This window comes from Ascidiella aspersa, chromosome 9, assembly GCF_963924565.1.
Source record: "Ascidiella aspersa chromosome 9, kaAscAspe10.2, whole genome shotgun sequence".
Taxonomy (NCBI): domain Eukaryota; kingdom Metazoa; phylum Chordata; class Ascidiacea; order Phlebobranchia; family Ascidiidae; genus Ascidiella; species Ascidiella aspersa.
In genome coordinates, this window is record NC_139455.1 from 9,119,847 (window position 1) to 9,132,876 (window position 13,030).

General features: G+C 34.0%; 16 non-coding genes across 16 annotated transcripts; 5 read left to right on the forward strand and 11 right to left on the reverse strand.

The window, feature by feature from the left end:
- Positions 1 to 477: 477 nt before the first annotated feature.
- On the forward strand, positions 478 to 549 carry Trnat-agu (transfer RNA threonine (anticodon AGU)). Its single transcript has one exon. It is a non-coding gene; the product is annotated as a tRNA-Thr (tRNA).
- An 830-nt stretch (positions 550 to 1,379) lies between these two features.
- Trnai-uau (transfer RNA isoleucine (anticodon UAU)) lies at positions 1,380 to 1,469 on the forward strand. The gene is given in 2 exon segments: positions 1,380 to 1,417; positions 1,434 to 1,469. It is a non-coding gene; the product is annotated as a tRNA-Ile (tRNA).
- A 181-nt stretch (positions 1,470 to 1,650) lies between these two features.
- Positions 1,651 to 1,722, forward strand: Trnat-agu (transfer RNA threonine (anticodon AGU)). Its single transcript has one exon. It is a non-coding gene; the product is annotated as a tRNA-Thr (tRNA).
- Positions 1,723 to 3,204: 1,482 nt separating this feature from the next.
- On the forward strand, positions 3,205 to 3,294 carry Trnai-uau (transfer RNA isoleucine (anticodon UAU)). The gene is given in 2 exon segments: positions 3,205 to 3,242; positions 3,259 to 3,294. It is a non-coding gene; the product is annotated as a tRNA-Ile (tRNA).
- Positions 3,295 to 3,470: 176 nt separating this feature from the next.
- On the forward strand, positions 3,471 to 3,542 carry Trnat-agu (transfer RNA threonine (anticodon AGU)). The gene has a single exon. It is a non-coding gene; the product is annotated as a tRNA-Thr (tRNA).
- A 3,816-nt stretch (positions 3,543 to 7,358) lies between these two features.
- On the reverse strand, positions 7,359 to 7,431 carry Trnaa-agc (transfer RNA alanine (anticodon AGC)). Its single transcript has one exon. It is a non-coding gene; the product is annotated as a tRNA-Ala (tRNA).
- A 1,099-nt stretch (positions 7,432 to 8,530) lies between these two features.
- Positions 8,531 to 8,603, reverse strand: Trnaa-agc (transfer RNA alanine (anticodon AGC)). Its single transcript has one exon. It is a non-coding gene; the product is annotated as a tRNA-Ala (tRNA).
- A 530-nt stretch (positions 8,604 to 9,133) lies between these two features.
- On the reverse strand, positions 9,134 to 9,205 carry Trnat-ugu (transfer RNA threonine (anticodon UGU)). The gene has a single exon. It is a non-coding gene; the product is annotated as a tRNA-Thr (tRNA).
- Positions 9,206 to 9,386: 181 nt separating this feature from the next.
- Positions 9,387 to 9,476, reverse strand: Trnai-uau (transfer RNA isoleucine (anticodon UAU)). The gene is given in 2 exon segments: positions 9,387 to 9,422; positions 9,439 to 9,476. It is a non-coding gene; the product is annotated as a tRNA-Ile (tRNA).
- Positions 9,477 to 10,002: 526 nt separating this feature from the next.
- Positions 10,003 to 10,092, reverse strand: Trnai-uau (transfer RNA isoleucine (anticodon UAU)). The gene is given in 2 exon segments: positions 10,003 to 10,038; positions 10,055 to 10,092. It is a non-coding gene; the product is annotated as a tRNA-Ile (tRNA).
- Positions 10,093 to 10,921: 829 nt separating this feature from the next.
- Trnat-agu (transfer RNA threonine (anticodon AGU)) lies at positions 10,922 to 10,993 on the reverse strand. Its single transcript has one exon. It is a non-coding gene; the product is annotated as a tRNA-Thr (tRNA).
- Positions 10,994 to 11,174: 181 nt separating this feature from the next.
- Positions 11,175 to 11,264, reverse strand: Trnai-uau (transfer RNA isoleucine (anticodon UAU)). The gene is given in 2 exon segments: positions 11,175 to 11,210; positions 11,227 to 11,264. It is a non-coding gene; the product is annotated as a tRNA-Ile (tRNA).
- A 227-nt stretch (positions 11,265 to 11,491) lies between these two features.
- Trnaa-agc (transfer RNA alanine (anticodon AGC)) lies at positions 11,492 to 11,564 on the reverse strand. The gene has a single exon. It is a non-coding gene; the product is annotated as a tRNA-Ala (tRNA).
- A 529-nt stretch (positions 11,565 to 12,093) lies between these two features.
- On the reverse strand, positions 12,094 to 12,165 carry Trnat-agu (transfer RNA threonine (anticodon AGU)). The gene has a single exon. It is a non-coding gene; the product is annotated as a tRNA-Thr (tRNA).
- Positions 12,166 to 12,346: 181 nt separating this feature from the next.
- On the reverse strand, positions 12,347 to 12,436 carry Trnai-uau (transfer RNA isoleucine (anticodon UAU)). Its single transcript is given in 2 exon segments — positions 12,347 to 12,382; positions 12,399 to 12,436. It is a non-coding gene; the product is annotated as a tRNA-Ile (tRNA).
- Positions 12,437 to 12,663: 227 nt separating this feature from the next.
- Positions 12,664 to 12,736, reverse strand: Trnaa-agc (transfer RNA alanine (anticodon AGC)). Its single transcript has one exon. It is a non-coding gene; the product is annotated as a tRNA-Ala (tRNA).
- Positions 12,737 to 13,030: the final 294 nt, after the last annotated feature.

A 13,030-nucleotide genomic window follows, 5' to 3' on the forward strand; every position in this document is an offset into this window, starting at 1 on the left:
GCAGTTTGATCATAGATGATTTGAAATATACAAGTTTTTGTACTATCGATTATTTTTACATTAAATCTATAAATTATATGGTTGTTTAATTAATTCATGTTTTAGTCGAACAAGCTTTGGTTGTATTGAATTATTTCGTACTAGTTCCAAAACTTATATGTTTTTAAATTTTATCTAAAATTTGAAAGATAACAGAAATTTGTTACACAGCGCTCCAGTGGCGCAATCGTTTAGCGCGCCGTACTTATACAATAGTAGCGGAGAAATACGGTGGTTCTGAGTTCGAGCCTCACCTGGAGCAGAAATATTTTGGCAACTTCAAGGGGCCAATTATGGTTCTTACTTGTAGTTTAAAATCGACCTGTTGCAAAACATCTCAATCTTCGGTTAGTTGCAGTTTGCATTTCCTTGAAAATTTTTACAACTTTGCGAACGCTATCTTATCGAAATTTTTTTAGAAAGTCTTCTTCGCACGGCGGCGCCATGGCTTAGTGGTAATGCGCCTGTCTAGTAAACAGGAGATCCTGGGTTCGATCCCCAGTGGTGCCTTTCGGAATTACATTTTACCGAAAAAATAATTCGCAATAATGATGAAATATTTCGAGCAACTGCTCTATTTCAATCATTGCTTTAAACGACAAGGTAAACACTACAAAAATCATTTTTGTTAAAGCAAACTAGTAATGTTTTGCTAAACTTAACAACTTTCGTTTTATTCAAGTAAAGTATGTGAACTTTAATTTGGTTGGCTGTACACAAAAAACAAAATTTATGATCAATACATTTCTCAATGGAATCCTAGCACTAATACAATGAATCATGTTGAACAAAGTTGTACAAAGCAGGTAATAATTCTCATTACTCATATTTAGTCAACTGTATAATGAATGCTATGAGATGAACTGGAGATTTTTAAAACAGAAATAGGTTCAGCACGATTATAGTTGTTTCTTATTCTGTTTTTTATATTCTGAAGTAGTTTATTCGGTAAGCATCAGAATAAGTTTATATCATCCCGGATAAAACATGACTGATTAAATTATTTCTTGATGAACATGTATTAATGCATAGCTCTAATCGGGCATGTAGCTCAGATCGTAAAGCGCGCGCTTAGCATGTGCGAGGTACCGGGATCGATACCCGGCATCTCCAATCCTTTATATTTTGTGCAGTTTGATCATAGATGATTTGAAATATACAAGTTTTTGTTCTATCGATTATTTTTACATTAAATCCATAAATAATTTGGTTGTTTAATTAATTCATGTTTAAATCGAACAAGTTTTTGCTGTAATGAATTATTTCGTACTAGTTCCAAAACTTATATGTTTTTAAATTTTATCTAAAATTTGAAAGATATCAGAAATTTGTTGTACAGCGCTCCAGTGGCGCAATCGGTTAGCGCGCCGTACTTATACAATAGTCGCGGAGAAATGCGGAGGTTGTGATTTCGAGCCTCACCTGGAGCAGAAATATTTTGGCAACTTCAAGGGGCCAATTATAGTTATTACTTGTAGTTTTAAATCGACCTGTTGCAAAACTTCTCAATCTTCGGTTAGTTTCAGTTTGCATTTCCTTGAAAATTGTTACAACTTTGCGAACGCTATCTTATCTTATCGAAAATGGTTTAGAAAGTCTTCTTTGCACGGCGGCGCCATGGCTTAGTGGTAAAGCGCCTGTCTAGTAAACAGGAGACCCTCGGTTCGTTCCCTAGTGGTGCCTTACGGAATTACATTTTACCGAAAAAGTAATTCGCAATAATGATGAAATATTTCGAGCAACTGCTCTATTTCAATCATTGCTTTAAACGACAAGGTAAACACTACAAAAGTCATTTTTGTTAAAGCAAACTAGTAATGTTTTACTAAACTTAACAACATTCGTTTTGTAACGGTCGTGGCTGCACCTAAGCGACCTATGTAGCCTGGCCTACATCAACCGTTGCATGGGTGTTTTTTGTTGGAACGCGTCCCCGCCAGCACTGCCTATAGTTGCCACACAGTCTTGAAGGGTGACGGTTCTCTGTTAAACAGAACGAAAAATCAACACAACGAAATGCGATTATGACGTCATACACGGCTATGGCAGACGGGCATTTACAGCATAACATTAACAGAACTCAAGATATTCGTAACTTAGCACAAACAATATTAATCCTGATCAAATGGCTTTTTACTTTTATATTAACAAGGAAATATAGCCACAATAAATGTACGTACCAACTTGTTAGCGATCCAGGATTAACTTGGATATAATCAGTCACGGCTAGATTTCAGTTGCATTTTAAAGTTTGTAATCAATTACTAAACAAACAATAAACGTAATATTATTAACTTCTTACAAATTCTAAGCTTAATACGACTAGTCAATACAACTAACTAGTACAGAAATACCCAATTTACAGTTAGCAACTAAAAGTTAAGAACTTGCGCCATGTGCTTTTTGCTAGCAACATTTGAGAAACTAGAAGTAAAAAACGGTAACATTGGGACGTCATCAACATAGAAATTAAACAACGTTTCTCGCTGTAACACGTTTTATTCAAGTAAAATTTGTAAACTTTAATTTGGTTGGATGTAAACAAAAAACAAAATTTAAGATTAATACATTTCTCAATGGAATCCTAGCACTAATACAATGAATCATGTTGAACAAAGTTGTACAAAGCAGGTAATATTTCTCATTACTCATATTTAGTCAACTGTATAATGAATGCTATGAGATGAACTGGAGATTTTTAAAACAGAAATAGGTTCAGCACGATTATAGTTGTTTCTTATTCTGTTTTTTATATTCTGAAGTAGTTTATTCGGTAAGCATCAGAATAAATTTATATCATCCCGGATAAAACATGACTGATTAAAGTATTTCTTGATGAACATGTATTAATGCATAGCTCTCATCGGGGATGTAGCTCAGATGGTAAAGCGCGCGCTTAGCTTGTGAGAGGTACCGGGATCGATATCCGGCATCTCCAATACTTTATATTTTGTGCAGTTTGATCATAGATGATTTGAAATATACAAGTTTTTGTTCTATCTATTATTTTTACATCAAATCCATAAATAATTTGATTGTTTAATAAATTCATGTTTTAGTCGATCAAGTTTTTGTTGTAATGAATAATTTCGTACTAGTTCCAAAACTTATATGTTTTTAAATTTTATCTAAAATTTGAAAGATAACAGAAATTTGATGTGCAGTGCTCCAGTGGCGCAATCGTTTAGCGCGCCGTACTTATACAATAGTAGCGGAGAAATGCGAAGGTTGTGAGTTCGAGCCTCACCTGGAGCAGAAATATTTTGGCAACTTCAAGGGGCCAAGTATAGTTATTACTTGTAGTTTAAAATCGACCTGTTGCAAAACTTCTCAATCTTCGGTTAGTTTCAGTTTGCATTGAAAATTGTTACAACTTTGCGAACGCAATCTTATCTTATCGAAAATTGTTTAGAAAGTCTTCTTTGCACGGCGGGGCCATGGCTTAGTGGTAAAGCGCCTGTCTAGTAAACAGGACATCCTGGGTTCGATCCCCAGTGGTGCCTTACGGAATTACATTTTACCGAAAAAATAATTCGCAATAATGATGAAATATTTTGAGCAACTGCTCTATTTCAATCATTGCTTTAACAACTTTGTTCAACATGATTCATTATAATAGCGCTAGGATTACATTGAGAAATGTATTGAACTTTAATATGGTTTTCCGTTTACAGCCAACCAAATAAAAGTTTCCAAATCTAACTTGAATAAAACGAATGTTGTTAAGTTTAGAAAAACGTTAGTAGTTTGCTTTAACAAATATGATTTTGTAGTTTTTACCTTGTCTTTTAATCCATTACCTCCCATAATTCTGTTAACAATTTTTTTTAATGAAACTTTAATGTATGATATAAAAAAACCTTAGAAACACGATGCGATGATCAAAATTACATTTTAAACAGAAATAAGCGGGATATAGGGTGATCTCATATGAGATCACTGGGATGATACAGTTGCAATAACTCTAGTGTACCTCATAACACAGTCTCAACTTCTAGGACTCCTAATACTTATTTTATAAGATGGATTAGTGAACAATAGTCGAACCGGAACCGAACCGGAACTTTATGAATCGGTTTTGGGTCAATTTTTTCCGAACCATACCGGAACCTTAACTGTTTTTTATAAGATTTTAAGGAGCCAAACCGGAACCGAACCGTATAATTTGAAAGTACCTGAACCTTAACCGAACCCGAACCTGTAATTAAAGCGGTTCGCTCCTGCATGATTTCACAACTTCTATTTTGCAGAGTCAAGTTACGCCATGCTCGCAATTTTATGAAAAAAATATAAATATTGAATAAAAAAATCGTTCATTTTTTATTTTTTAGATATTTCAATATAGAGTTGCTGTTTTTGTAATAAGTCACGTAACTGAGTTAAATGACTTACATTTCAAAGATTATTCTCTACATTTATCGACCCACATTTTGAGATTTAATGCAAATTATATTGTATCTGAACCGGAACTTTATGAACTGGTTTTAAAATAACGAAGGTTGAACCGGAGCTGAACCGGAACCGGAACTGAACCGGAAAAATCAAACGGTTCGACTCCCTGACTGTAAACACTTTATTTGTCAAGAAAATGAAGACATACAATGACTAAAAATATACATGGCGCAAATAGGATATTTGTATTTTCAGAGGATAGATTTAGTTATACAAAAATAAATAATATGAAATCATGATAGTTATGTTGGTCCGTTGTAATTATAATATATATCACATATCTTTAACCATTGTACTTAGGATAAGTAGAGAAACAGTCTGCACATAGAGTGACTGTGCATTTTGAAATATATCCTGGGCCTAGCAGTTCATGGCTTTTTCTGGCATCGCCTTTGCTCGACTCGTTTCATAATAATGTGTCCTTTACTGTCAAAACGAACATCTTGAGGGATTTTTGAAGGTGCTGAACAGTTGCGTCTTTTACCTGGTTGTTGCCTATTAGTAGGAATTTTTAAGTAGGATCGGAAATTGCTTTTCTAAATGAAAGCAAATCCATGTCGGTGGCTGTATCTTCTCCGTTGTTATTTATCAAGTTATATATGATATGGCATTCACAACTGCCATGTCCACAATTCGAATAAATATAGGCCAATACCACTTTGTTGCATATTTGCTGATCCACCAATAATGCTTATCCACACCTCCTATATATGCACTGTAATTTTTGAACACATGAGGTTGACAAACTGAATCTTTGCTTTACGTTCCTTCAGCCAACGTTTCACTTTTTGAAGAGGTTCCACTGTATCATAATTAGTTCCAATATTTACGCATGTATTATCCAACCATTTTACGAAAAGAATTTCTTCATTGGTGTCAAATCTAACGCTGTATGTACCTCTTTTTTGCTTTTCATTTCTTTTGCTTCCATCAAAGGACATTTCTTTAGCCTGTTCTCGCGCACAGTTCCAGTGGCTTGAAAACCGAGTTCGCAAGATGAACCAGTAACTCGTATCCGGTAAATAAGTTATCAAAGAAGACACTGTATGATTGTGCTTCTTCTACGACATCTAGCATATTCAATACCACTTTTGACCCAAGCAATAAGTCTGAGCGGTTGTCATCAGATGAGCTCTTGCCAATAGAGATTGAAATTGTAGAAATAACCAGAGACACCGCATAATGCCCAAAACTTGTAGCCAAACCTAATTGGCTTACCCCTAATAAATTGCATTAGAGCGTGATGGCCATAATATTTGACTATCATTTCATCAACGGCAAGGTTTTTCAAAAATACCAAATTTTTGAGCAGCAGCAATCAGTTTTCTTACTATGAATCCTCTGTAATTTTTGTTATTTTCCGCTTCATTATGGTCATAGAAGTGTAGAATGCTCTTGATTGCTTGGAATCTTGATCTAGAGATTGCATTTTTCACGATTTTGCAGAAAATCTTCATCGTTGGCCCAGTTATATATATAATGGATGGAATATACCACATAAATAAATATTTGCATATGTAGTTCATTACAATATTTCAATATCTTACCTTACTAATAAGTAGTATTATTGATGCCCTTCTACCACAACCCTCGACAATTGAATGTGTAAACAGCTTCTATGCTTATAAATGCTCCAAGTTAGACAGGTATCAACAAATTTCAACAAGCAACATCTGTGCTTACAATCTAGTGGTAGCTACAACAGTAAAACACTCCCAATGATCTCATATGAGATCGGCAAATTTTATTACCTCTCATTATTTTGATACTAAATTTACTATCGTTTTGATGTATTCAAATGTTTATTGTATGTTACTTCAACATATACCTTCTGGTATTATTGCCTAATTTTTGTTTAGTACGACTTAGTTCAATAATTTCGAATCATAGTTAGCCCGTGTCAAATTCTGATAGATTTGAACTTCTGATTTGTTAAATTTACAGTGAAAAATTAACATACCTCAATTGAATATCAGAGAAATATAACTGCTCTATTTCAATCATTGCTTTAACAACTTTGTTCGACATGATTCATTATAATATCGCTAGGATTACATTGAGAAATGTAGTAAACACAAATTTTGTTTTTCGTTTACAGCCAACCAAATAAAAGTTTACAAATCTAACTTGAATAAAACGAATGTTGTTAAGTGTAGAAAAACATTGCTAGTTTGCTTTAACAAAAATGTCTTTTGTAGTGTTTACCTTGTCGTTTAAAGCAATGATTGAAATAGAGCAGTTGCTCGAAATATTTCAACATTATGGTGAATTACTTTTTCTGTAAAATGTAATTCCGTAAGGCACCACTGGGGATCGAACACAGGATCTCCTGTTTACTAGACAGGCGCTTTACACTAAGCCATGGCGCCGCCGTGCAAAGAACACTTTCTAAACAATTTTCTATAAGATAAGATAGCGCTCGCAAAGTTGTAAAAATTTTCAATGAAATGCAAACTGAAACTAACCGCAGATTGAGAAGTTTTGCAACAGGTCGATTTTCAACTACAAGTTGTAACTATACTTGGCCCCTTGAAGTTGACAAAATATTTCTGCTCCAGGTGATGCTCGAAATCACAAACTCCGCATTTCTCCGCTCCTATTGTATAATTACGGAACGCTAACCGATTACGCCACTGAAGCGCTGGTGAGCAAATTTCCGATATCTTTCAAATTTTAGATAAAATTTAAAAACATATAAGTTTTGGAACTAGAACGAAATAATTCATTACAACAAAAACTTATTCGACTAAAACATGAATTAATTAAACAACTAAATTATTTATGGATTTAATGCACATATAATCGATACAACACAAACTTGTATATTTCAAATCATCTATGATCAAACTGCACAAAATATAAAGGATGGGAGATGCCGGGTATCGATCCCGGTACCTCGCACATGCTAAGCGCGCGCTCTACCATCTGAGCTACATCCCCGTTGAGAGTCATGCATTAATACATGTTCATCAAGAAATACTTTAATCATTCATGTTTTATCCAAGATGATATAAATTTATTCTGATGTTTACAGAACAAACTACTTCAGAATAAAAAAAATATGAATAAAAAGTAACTATAATCATGCTGAAACTATTTCTGTTTTAAAATTCTCCAGTTCATCTTATAGCATTCATTATACAGTTGACTAAATATTAGTAATGAGAATTATTACCTGCTTTGTACAAATTTGTTCAACATGATTCATTACAATAGCGCTAAGATTACATTGAGAAATGTATTAAACTTAAATTTTGTTTTTCGTTTACAGCCAACCAAATAAAAGTTTACAAATCGAACTTGAATAAAACGAACGTTGTTAAGTTTAGAAAAACATTAGTAGTTTGCTTCAACAAAAATGTCTTTTGTAGTGTTTACCTTGTCGTTTAAAGCAATGATTGAAATAGAGCAGTTGCTCGAAATATTTCAACATTATTGTGAATTACTTTTTCGGTAAAATGTAATTCCGTAAGGCACCACTGGGGATCGAACGCAGGATCTCTGTTTACTAGACAGGCGCTTTACATTAAGCCATGGCGCCGTCGTGCAAAGAACACTTTCTAAACAATTTTCTATAAGATAAGATAGCGCTCGCAAAGTTGTAACAATTTTCAATGAAATGCAAACTGAAACTAACCGAAGATTAAGTAGTTTTGCAACAGGTCGATTTTAAACTGCAAGTTATAACTATACTTGGCCCCTTGAAATTGGCAAAATATTTCTGCTCCAGGTGATGCTCGAACTCCGAAACTCCGCATTTCTCCGCTACTATTGTATAAGTACGGCGCGCTAACCGATTACGCCACTGAAGCGCTATAGAGCAAATTTCCGATATCTTTCAAATTTTAGATAAAATTTAAAAACATATAAGTTTTGGAACTAGAACGAAATAATTCATTACAACAAAAACTTATTCGACTCAAACATGAATTAATTAAACAACTAAATTATTTATGGATTTAATGTACATATAATCGATACAACACAAACTTGTATATTTCAAATCATCTATGATCAAACTGCACAAAATATAAAGGATTGGAGATGCCGGGTATCGATCCCGGTACCTCGCACATGCTAAGCGCGCGCTCTACCATCTGAGCTACATCCCCGATGAGAGCTATGCATTAATACATGTTCATCAAGAAATACTTTAATCATTCATGTTTTATCCAAGATGATATAAATTTATTCTGATGTTTACCGAACAAACTACTTCAGAATAAAAAAATATGAATAAAAAGTAACTATAATCATGCTGAACCTATTTCTGTTTTAAAAATCTCCAGTTCATCTCATAGCATTCATTATACAGTTGACTAAATATGAGTAATGAGAATTATTACCTGCTTTGTACAACTTTGTTCAACATGATTCATTGTATTAGTGCTAGGATTCCATTCAGAAATGTATTAATCATAAATTTTGTTTTTTGTTTACAGCCAACCAAATTAAAGTTTACAAATTTTACTTGAATAAAACGAAAGTTGTTATGTTTAGTAAAACATTACTAGTTTGCTTTAACAAAAATGATTTTTGTAGTGTTTACCTTGTCGTTTAAAGCGATGATTGAAATAGAGCAGTTGCTCGAAATATTTCATCATTATTGCGAATTATTTTTTCGGTAATATGTAATTCCGTAAGGCACCACTGGGGATCGAACCCAGGATCTCCTGTTTACAAGACAGGCGCTTTACCACTAAGCCATGGCGCCGCCGTGCAAAGAAGACTTTCTAAACCATTTTCGATAAGATAAGATAGCGTTCGCAAAGTTGTAACAATTTTCAATGAAATGCAAACTGAAACTAACCGAAGATTGAGAAGTTTTGCAACAGGTCGATTTTAAACTACAAGTAATAACTATAATTGGCCCCTTGAAGTTGCCAAAATATTTCTGCTCCAGGTAAGGCTCGAACTCACAACCTCCGCATTTCTCCGCTACTATTGTATAAGTACGGCGCGCTAACCGATTGCGCCACTGGAGCGCTGCACAACAAATTTCTGTTATCTTTCAAATTTTAGATAAAATTTAAAAACATATAAGTTTTGGAACTAGTACGAAATATTTCATTTCAGCAAAAACTTGTTCGACTAAAACATGAATTAATTAAACAACCAAATTATTTATGGATTTAATGTAAAAATAATCGATAGAACAAAAACTTGTATATTTCAAATCCTCTATGATCAAACTGCACAAAATTCAAAGGATTGGAGATGCCGGGTGTCGATCCCGGTACCTCGCACATGCTAAGCGCGCGCTCTACCATCTGAGCTACATCCCATCTCCTGTTTACTAGACAGTTGCTTTACCACTAAGCCATGGCGCGGCCGTGCAAAGAAGACTTTCTAAACCATTTTCGATAAGATAAGATAGCGTTCGCAAAGTTGTAACAATTTTCAATGAAATGCAAACTGAAACTAACCGAAGATTGAGTAGTTTTGCAACAGGTCGATTTTAAACTACAAGTAATAACTATAATTGGCCCCTTGAAGTTGCCAAAATATTTCTGCTCCAGGTGAGGCTCGAACTCACAACCTCCGCATTTCTCCGCTACTATTGTATAAGTACGGCGCGCTAACCGATTGCGCCACTGGAGCGCTGCACAATAAATTTCTGTTATCTTTCAAATTTTAGATAAAATTTGAAAACATATAAGTTTTGGAACTAGCACAAAATATTTCATTGCAGCAAAACTTGTTCGACTAAAACATGAATTAATTAAACAACCAAATTATTTATGGATTTAATGTAAAAATAATCGATAGAACAAAAACTTGTATATTTCAAATCATCTATGATCAAACTGCACAAAATATAAAGGATTGGAGATGCCGGGTATCGATCCCGTTACCTCGCACATGCTAAGCGCGCGCTCTAATATCTGAGCTACATTCCAGATGAGAGCTATGCATTAATGCATGTTCATCAAGAAATACTTTAATCAGTCATGTTTTATCCGGGTTGATATACATTTATTCTGATGTTTACCGAATAAACTACTTCAGAATATAAAAAAAAGAATAAGAAACAACTATAATCGTGCTGAACCTATTTCTGTTTTAAAAATCTCCAGTTTTTCTCATAGCATTCATTATACAGTTGACTAAATATGAGAAATGAGAATTATTACCTGCTTTGTACAACTTTGTTCAACATGATTCATTGTATTAGAGCTAGGATTTCATTGAGAAATGTATTAATCATAAATTTTGTTTTTAGTTTACAGCCAACCAAATTAAAGTTTACAAATTTTACTTGAATAAAACGAAAGTTGTTATGTTTAGTAAAACATTACCAGTTTGCTTTAACAAAAATGATTTTTGTAGTGTTTACCTTGTCGTTTAAAGCAATGATTGAAATAGAGCAGTTGCTCGAAATATTTCATCATTATTGCGAATTATTTTTTCGGCAAAATGTAATTCCGTAATGCACCACCGGGGATCAAACCCAGGATCTCCTGTTTACTAGACAGGCGCTTTACCACTAAGCCATGGCGCCGCCGTGGAAAGAAGACTTTCTAAACCATTTTAGATAAGATAAGATAGCGTTCGCAAAGTTGTAACAATTTTCAATGAAATGCAAACTGAAACTAACCGAAGATTGAGTAGTTTTGCAACAGGTCGATTTTAAACTACAAGTAATAACTATAATTGGCCCCTTGAAGTTGCCAAAATATTTCTGCTCCAGGTGAGGCTCGAACTCACAACCTCCGCATTTCTCCGCTACTATTGTATAAGTACGGCGCGCTAACCGATTGCGCCACTGGAGCGCTGCACAACAAATTTCAGTTATCTTTCAAATTTTAGATAAAATTTAAAAACATATAAGTTTTGGAACTAGTACGAAATATTTCATTGCAGCAAAAACTTGTTAGACTAAAACATGAATAAATTAAACAACCAAATTATTTATGGATTTAATGTAAAAATAATCGATAGAACAAAAACTTGTATATTTCAAATCATCTATGATCAAACTGCACAATATATTAAGGATTGGAGATGCCGGGTATCGATCCCGGTACCTCGCACATGCTAAGCGCGCGCTCTACCATCTGAGCTACATCCCCGATGAGAGCTATGCATTAATACATGTTCATCAAGAAATACTTTAATCAGTCATGTTTTATCCAGGATGATATAAATTTATTCTGATGTTTACCGAATAAACTACTTCAGAATATATAAAAAAGAATAAGAAACAACTATAATCGTGCTGAACCTATTTCTGTTTTAAAAATCTCCAGTTCATCTCATAGCATTCATTATACAGTTGACTCAATATGAGTAATGAGAATTATTACCTGCTTTGTACAACTTTGTTCAACATGAATCATTGTATTAGAGCTAGGATTCCATTGAGAAATGTATTAATCATAAATTTTGTTTTTTGTTTACAGCCAACCAAATTAAAGTTTACAAATTTTACTTGAATAAAACGAAAGTTGTTATGTTTAGTAAAACATTACTAGTTTGCTTTAACAAAAAGAATTTTGTAGTGTTTACCTTGTCGTTTAAAGCAATGATTGAAATAGAGCAGTTGCTCGAAATATTTCATCATTATTGCGAATTATTTTTTCTGTAAAATGTAATTCCGTAAGGCACCACTGGGGATCAAACCCAGGATCTCCTGTTTACTAGACAGGCGCTTTACCACTAATCCATGGCGCCGCCGTGCAAAGAAGACTTTCTAAACCATTTTCGATAAGATAAGATAGCGTTCGCAAAGTTGTAACAATTTTCAATGAAATGCAAACTGAAACTAACCGAAGATTGAGAAGTTTTGCAACAGGTCGATTTTAAACTACAAGTAATAACTATACTTCGCCCCTTGAAGTTGACAAAATATTTCTGCTCCAGATGAGGCTCGAACTCACAACCTCCGCATTTCTCCGCTACTATTGTATAAGTACGGCGCGCTAACCGATTGCGCCACTGGAGCGATGCACAACAAATTTCTGTTATCTTACAAATTTTAGATAAAATTTAAAAACATATAAGTTTTGGAACTCGTACGAAATAATTCATTGCAGCAAAAACTTGTTCGACTAAAACATGAATTCATTAAACAACCAAATTATTTATGGATTTAATGTAAAAATAATCGATAGAACAAAAACTTGTATATTTCAAATCATCTATGATCAAACTGCACAAAATATTAAGGATTGGAGATGCCGGGTATCGAACCCGGTTCCTCGCACATGCTAAGCGCGCGCTCTACCATCTGAGCTACATCCCCGATGAGAGCTATGCATTAATACATGTTCATCAAGAAATACTTTAATCAGTCATGTTTTATCCGGGATGATATAAATTTATTCTGATGTTTACCGAATAAACTACTTCAGAATATAAAAAAAAGAATAAGAAACAACTATAATCGTGCTGAACCTGTTTCTGTTTTAAAAATCTCCAGTTCATCTCATAGAATTCATTATACAGTTGACTAAATATGAGTAATGAGAATTATTACCTGCTTTGTACAACTTTGTTCAACATGATTCATTGTATTAGTGCTACGATTCCATTGAGA